This window comes from Atheta coriaria, unplaced genomic scaffold, assembly GCF_025399875.1.
Source record: "Atheta coriaria isolate IRGN ID8LTWV9N9 unplaced genomic scaffold, Caltech_Dcor_3.1 hic_scaffold_1_pilon, whole genome shotgun sequence".
Classification (NCBI taxonomy): domain Eukaryota; kingdom Metazoa; phylum Arthropoda; class Insecta; order Coleoptera; family Staphylinidae; genus Dalotia; species Dalotia coriaria.
Window position 1 is genome coordinate 684411 of NW_027045443.1, and position 8010 is coordinate 692420.

General features: G+C 41.3%; 2 protein-coding genes across 4 annotated transcripts in view; one reads left to right on the forward strand and one right to left on the reverse strand.

Moving 5' to 3' along the window:
- Positions 1 to 8010, forward strand: part of LOC135795612 (xaa-Pro dipeptidase-like) — a 202982-nt gene that overhangs the window by 166722 nt on the left and 28250 nt on the right. The window lies entirely within an intron of this gene.
- LOC135795534 (uncharacterized) overlaps positions 1 to 8010 on the reverse strand; it is a 191576-nt gene that overhangs the window by 149566 nt on the left and 34000 nt on the right. The gene's annotated exons all lie outside the window — the stretch shown is intronic.

Sequence of the window (8010 nt, forward strand, 5' to 3'; positions counted from 1 at the left end):
ACAAATATTTTTAAAGGTTACAGAACCAGAATAAAACTGTTTTTATTCTGTAAAACTTGTTGATGCAGTTATCATTTTTCTTTAAATTTTTTCGGTGTGATGATGTGTATGAATAGTACTAGTGTACTAGTTCACACCGGACGCAAATTATTGAGTAGATATACCTTCGTCCGGATGTTATCCAACCCATTTGAACCCGCCCAATTTAATCACAAAAAATGATGAATAAAAGTATCAAATTCATGTTTTTTGTTACCAAAGATACAAAAATGTGTAAATTTTCCGATTTTTAATATTAAAGAAATAAACTCAAAGTAATTGCTCTGAAATAATGAGTAAAACTGATTTTTATAATCATAAAATTCAAATTTTATCCATTTATAACACTTAGTTATCAAAAATTGCAGTAGATGGCGCTACCAGTACAGTTTCATACTGCTAAGGATATTTATCCTTTACGCGCACTGCGAGTGATGTCGCTGAGCGTCCCGATCGTCGAATTACACTGATCTGATATCGTGTAGGTGAGCTCAGAGTTGGAAGGCAGAAGCACATGCGTTGAATCCCCGGAGTTGTGAACTAGTATCAGACGAACATTGCTCGCTGCCGGTCGGAGGTATTCGCTGTCGTTGCGCGCCGGCAAAAACGCCGATTCAAATCATTTAAATCATATTCAATGATTTTTCGATAACTATCACGAACTATCAGTGACCTCGCAACATATAATGATTCTGCGACTCGATTCCAACGATTTAAATAGTAAATAGTTTTCTGATGTTAAATGATTGTATTTTAAAAGTATTGTTATTTTAAATATATTTATAACTTAATCGCGTGATAACAGTGGAAAAAAACAATAGTTCATTCATAATGTCGAGAAAGCATAAACAATTTCGTGACGCTGCTGCCTGGTGGTACAAGTGCTTAATATTTTCTAGTTTTACGATATTTGCGAGTGTCGGAGCGTTTAATTTGGAATTTCGGCAGCCGATCGTCAAAAGGAAGAAAAAGGCTCGTACTTTGGGTACAGCGTCGCACAACACATTGATAACAATAAAACCATGGTAAGATGATAAGTTTGATATAGGTAGATAATTAACACATGAATAAATAATTATAAATTAAGTCAAAGTCTGAAATCGTAAAATCGTTTCCATTAAACACTTTTTATTTGAACGACAGAGCATGGTCGCAGCCCGGCGTCGTGTTGGTGGGAACGGACGCTTCGTAAAGTTATGAAGAGTCTATTAAGTTTCAAGGTTGTGTTTTTATGCAAATTTTAGCATGTTTTATTTATTTAATGCTTTTTCGTCGTGGCAATATACAGGTTGCTACGGGTTCTCAATCAGACGTTAATACTAATAACTTTTTAAATTGTTATCAAACACTGTTTGTCAAAATACTCATGCATGCCACTATCGAACTATTCATTGCACGAAAGTAATTATTTGCTAACTTGTTGGAAATTTGCAGTGAAATACTTATCACGTTGGGCAATTCGAGATAGTTACATTTTTTGGCGCCTAAAACTATTTTACACCAGCGAGTACTCGTTCATAGTTAATTTTAACTCGCCGAGTTAAAAGTAACATTCGTAAAACACTTAATCTATTATGAATATTCCTACATCTCAGAAGATATTATGGGTCATCGGTTGGCCAATTTTGAAACGCGAAAATGAGTCACGTACGCGCTATAAATAAAATCGAATACTCGCGAATTCTATAAATTTAGATCTTTTATTCCTATGGATGTAGTTTATTAGTTATATTAAGATTATTCGACATTCTTCTTTGACTAAAAATAGTCTAAACACACATGTCGTCTTTGGTCTTGTCTTGTTCGCGTGCAGCGTGCACCGTTAACCAAATTCTTTCATGATTTCCAAATATTTTACGCTCCTCCGGGCGTAATTCTTCTTCGTTGTAATAATTATGAACTATGAACAAGCAACATCACTCTGTAATGCGAATTAAATATTCCAAATCAAGAAAAATAAACGCAGGAATTTCTTGTTATAGAAATTTGTTTATATTTCTTGTACTGGTCATTCGATTCGAAAACTGGCGATACTTCTATCTGGAATTCTTTTCCCGTGGATTTACATTCACATGTTGGCTTTCTTGTGGACACCTACGCGAATGCATTAATCAACATCAACATCCAAAAGGTGCATGTACTACTTAGCGTCCGAACGGTGCTTGTGCTTAGTCTGGTCTACGCCGTCCGAAACGAGCGCCCATATGCATATTGATGAAAACTATATTATATGAAAGTCGGTAATAAAGAGTCGATAATCGTTTGATTCAAAACCTGCTCGGGCAGGGTGCAGTTGCAGCTCCTGTTCTTGTTTCACTGTATTATGTACGGCAATAACATTTTATGCGTATAGGTATCACTCATACCACTCGTTGCTAGGTTTTATCGAGCCACGGTGCACCAATAAAAAGCGCGCCTCGTCTCGCCGTGGTTTAATTAAGCAAATGCACATTAAATCGCAGCCAAACAAAACTAACAAATTAAAAGCGCAGGCATGCAGATTCCTTCATCATCCATCTGCATAATTGGTGTCTTATTCTGGACCTCCAGGACCAGATATTGTGTAAACATGGTATCTGAGTTTGGTAAACATTCGCATATGCATCACATGTCTTCTTAAATAGCAAATGTTTGGCTACAAAACGCCGCCTTCCAGATGCCGATTAAAAAGAAAATGCGCGCGCTGCTCGCTGCAATAAGTTATCGCGTTATAGCTTTTCCTGCCATTGGCGTCGCCATTAGTGCTCTGCACGGCTTTGGAGACGAATGGTAACTTTAACAACTGCACACATGAACTTAACACCGGCCCCGGCAACCTGCGAACACTCCTCGCCGGATTGCAGGCGATAGTTGGAGGTATTGTTGAATTTACAGTTCGTCGTTTCTTGTTCTTCTGGTTGTTTTCACGTCGCCACAGAAAATGAAACGCGCGCGCTGCCCCGGCGAACGCATGCATCTGTTTATATATGCGTTAGGAATATTTAGTTCTTTATTTGTTAGCTGGAACGGTTCTGATTCTACCCACGACATTCCGATCCAATGCATGCATTGCAGCAAGAAGTTAACTGGGATGTTGATGCCCATGGACCTTCAACGGCTTTCAACCGAACGAAATAATCATACGAGAAAAGTAGTGCACGGCCAATCGGAAGCCGCCAAAATAATAAACGGAGGAAATTTGTTGGATCCTTGTTTATTTTTACAATTTCTCATTCACCTGTCTCGTTTGGGAGCTCCACACATTCCAACGCGACCATAAATGGCTTTTATCGGATTTGGGCAATAACAAGCGGCATAATAGGTTCCTAATTTATAAAATTCTCTATTCTCTCGCGTTGCTTGTGCCTCTCACTAAGAATACCACGACTAATTCGAGCTTTTCGTTCCTATTGGTTTCGAGGAGTTTTTCGATGCATTTGTTCGGGTAGTACTCGTTGGTCAAACTAAACAACATCACCTGCAATCACCTCTTTTCTGAGAATACTCCCTCGTGCGACCGAGCGCATCTTTCATTCTTTCATAGCGTGCGTGTCGCATCGGAGGCACATATATTACCTTGACCGCACGACTTGAAAATCTCGCCCTTTGTGCAGGCAATAAAAATCCTAAATCCATAAAGCCGCGCGCGTACCACGTTGAAGTTGTTGCGCCCCCCGCACACTACGACAATGCGGACAAAAGTGTTGCCCTAGTCCTACCTAGTTGAGTTTTATTTTTGCCTCAGCCCGGTGCGCCCGGCGAGAAAACGGAGAGAATATTGTTCATTGGGGTTTCGGTTTTCTACCTGAGGTGTTCTCTATCAAGGTGTGCGCACAATCCACCTTTCAAGCGAAAGGAAGACGCGCGGCACTCGACCGACCTTCATCGGCATTTATTCATCCATCGGCCATAGAGATGAGAGAGAGATGATTCGTCGTGGATATTTTCTGCAAGCACGGCTTTATCTTTAATTGCGGAGCGTGCTTTGCGGTTGCAAATCATGCATGCGAAGGTCTTTTAACAGTCATTTCGGTTCTATGAACATTTTGCATATTATGGCTATACAGGGAACATGATAATTTATGCCGACTGCTCCAAAAAGATCGGAAATCTGAATAGCGCGTTGGTTTATTATGCACCTGATGATCGAAATTCTTCGTAACGGATTCCTGAAGTATCTTTCAATGTATTTCGTAATAATTTACGCGGAGGTGACGAAAATAAATGCATATCTTCACTGAATGCATTCCAAGCATGGAAAACAACGGCCTCGGTCGTTTTGAGGTCTTGAAAATGAAGTTGTAATCGCGCAGGCCGCAGCCGCGGCGTACAAGCGTCCCAAGTGGCAGCATTCATAAATATATTGACTCGCGAGGTTGGCCGCGGCAAATTTACTGTTGCAATTCGCGCCGCATTGCTTTACATTTCTCTTTATCTCCATGATGGCGCAGAATGCGCTAGAGCATAGGTTCCTGACCATAAAGGGCATTCTCCAGCAGGGCGCATAATGCGAACTTCAAGCATTGTTCAATTACCCGAACGCGTCTACTGTTTCAACCGCGGATTTGCGGACATGGTCGCAAGAAGTTCAAGTGCGAGTTCACAGCGCATGCACATTGTATGCAAATGGCTATATATTGCAACACAGAACCAACCAGTGTTAGAAATTAATCGGACGACAACAATCATACATATTTATGCTCGCATCAACTTTTGACTTTTCCGAAACGAGATGAGATGAACATGAGACGTGTCTAAGTAAGTCTATGATGAATGCTTATAAATAAGCAATGCTGGCGCGATAGACACCAGTATTTTTGTCTTTGCCTACTGATCGTAACAGTATTTGCTCATCACGCCGTTACGAATGACATGTTTACAAGTTGACCAATTTGGTTCTGTGGCAGCTTTTCACGGCTTAGCTAAGCCACAACGTCCACTTATAAGGTATTGCCATTATGAATGTATTGGCACAAGAAGTCCATTCATTCATTTATTTATTCATTCATCAATTTGCTCGACGCGCGCGACGCTTATTTGTAAAATTAAATCGGAAATTCTGAAAAATCACATGTTTGTGGATGAAAGGAATATTTTTAAGACTCGTTGCGCTACCGCGCCGCAAAGAGTCAAGCAAAACACAGAGGTTCCACTGGGCCACCCACAAAGAATATATTCTTTCATCTCGTATCTCGTTCCTCTGCTGATTCCAGCGTGCGCGCGCGCGCGCTTTACTTCGCCCATATTGCGCACCACGGCTCTCTTGTACTCGTACGCGGCGTTTGTTGATCGACGGCGCGTTGTATGTTTGCCTTCTGCGCGCTCACCACATTTTTATTTCACGTTGCCGTGCGTTTCATTTGCCGAGTCCTGTTTGCTTAGGCCATATTACAATCGGAGAACTTGCTCAGCTCACCAACTCGCTTAAGCGCGCTGTTCCAAAGCCAATATTGGTCTAGTCGAGGGTAGAACAATGGAGTGAGAGAGATACTCGACCCATATGAGAAGCGTGACATTACTCGGCGATTAAAACAGTCAGAATCCCTATAAATTGCTACGCTACCACCACATATGGCATAACTTTTATTCCTGATTCGCTGATTTGCTTTCCATGGGGTAGATTTCTCCCATACGGGTGTTCGGTACTAATTGGCCATATCCATTATTACATCGGAGGGGTAACTGACCCATTTTTGAGGTTTTTATGTCTAAATTTTAAATATCACGCTTTTACGGAGTAATTTTTTTTCTGTTCTTCATCTTCCCACAATAATTCAATGAAGTTATGCACTTGTGCATCGATTTATTGCTCCCCGACAGCCCATTAATATGCGTTGGATTTTTTTCCGCCGGCCCCTGTCAATGTTAATAATACCCAGCGGAAAGCAACAAAATAGGGTGCCTCCAGCTTCCCGGCCACACCTCGGTCCGGACCACAAACACTTTTCTCAGGCGCGTAAACATGGCATTATCAGTGTGAATCGCGTCTTCACCGGTTTACATGACGATGAACGCGCGCGAGTACACAACAATAACGTGTGGGCGCCCACTCTACACATATTTTAACTGTTATTACTGGGTGTTTTCATAAGTTAAAGATCTTGGTTTTTGTTTCTTGGCTCCCGAAGAAACATGAATCATGTTTTTGTGCCAAATTCGTGATCTATGCGCGCGCGGATTGCTGGCAACGATGTGAAATTGTCTTGGCTCGGCGTACAATGCTACCCTGATGATCATGGATTAATGTGCCATGACTTCGTACGAATATGCAATGCATCACGTCGGCAGCGGTGCGGTTCCAAGTTGTGTTTCTTCACAACCCGCCGGCCACGTATCACCGAACGTGCTCATAAAGCAATCTGTCCACGATTATTATTTTTAATAATACGCCGCGCACACGAGTCCATTATTATAAGCAAATATATGTCGGGATGTGGGCTGGTTGAAGCAGGAGCGAGGAATACCAACTACGATGAAAAAGAAAAAAAACGAAGAAGACAAGTCGCGCAACATGCGCGAGGGTGGTGTGGGTGCGTCCCTTATTTTTAAACTCGCGTCTAGACTCGCCTCAGACTCCGTCTTGTTTCTAACCAAGTATCGTCTATTCTCAGCAACACTGCAATGCTTCATGCCTGACACGAATTGATGAATAAGATTGCATTGAAGATTCGTAATGTGTAGTTAGTGTGGTGCCTCGTGCGACGCGACCACGCTTTCCGTTCTTTGTGTATCCTTCATATCATCTGTCGAACAATCACAATATGGGCATTCGCCCATATGCATACATAATCATCGCGCAGTTATCTTATTTTGATAATGTTATGAGTCGGAAACGTATATGGAATAATTTCCAGGCGAAACATGGTAAATTGGGAGGTGAATGCAATCACGCCCACATCTCTCACTATCTACGGTACACAATTTACCATCGCAGTAGAAATTTTGTTTGATTACATGGTAGATTCTTCCTGGCAACCAAAATAAAATAAAAAAAAGAAGAAATTTCATTCACATGTGTACAGAATATTTGACCAGAAGTAATTTCTTCTCTATTTTTTTTAAATTTTAAAGCAAACATGTGTCGAAAATGTGTATTTGAATACCGTCACAGGAAATATAAGTAATACGGTTAGTATTACACCCATCCAATTACAAAAAGAGAAAAAATGTAGTGCGTCAAGCTAGATAAGTTTACGAAATGTGAAACACGAGTCTTCACGGAAACGAATTCGATAATACGCGTGGAATTGCCGTCGCTGTTGCTGTGTTTAATTGAAATTGAAATGTCAATTGTCGTGTGCGCGCGGCCCAACCTTTGAATATTTAAGGGTTTTCGGCATTCGCACACCTTTGCTGTCAGCAGTACTCGTCGGACGTCATCGACACAACGTCCGTTTATTGTATTCGAACGCCTTTGTGCGCCTCGTTTTTTTTTTACAACCGATTTTATTCGTGTATCTGCGCGTGTCCTTTTGTCCGCATGTTCGCGCGCTCGATATTTACTGGTATTTCAGTTTTGACGATAACGACGCTTAAAATCAGCGCGCTTTTTCGATCGGACGTTTTATGCGCCGCGCTCTTTGTACCGGCCGCCTTTTGTTTCTGCGCTCTGCACGAAACAAAGCACAACGAAATATTGCTGACTTATGCGTTTAATAATGTCATTCTTTTCCGTGCGGCTTTAATGCGCGATAATAAAAGCGTGAATTTAAGGGCACATATGCACTACTTCTGGGGGATATGCAGTGAAAATTAAGCAATCACGATTGTCTTTTGTGTGAATACAATTTCACGCATGGTTGATTCAACAGGCCGGTTAATTCCAGGATATTTCCGATTGTAAAACGCGTTTAAGTCTCGTTTTTGCACCAGATGTTCGCACCAATCTAGCTGAAAATTAACACGAATATGTTGCGCAATTTTTTCAACGTTTTCTAACCGCCGCTGGAGAAAATCGTGTGATGTCGACATCCTCTCACGACTAAACCGCGT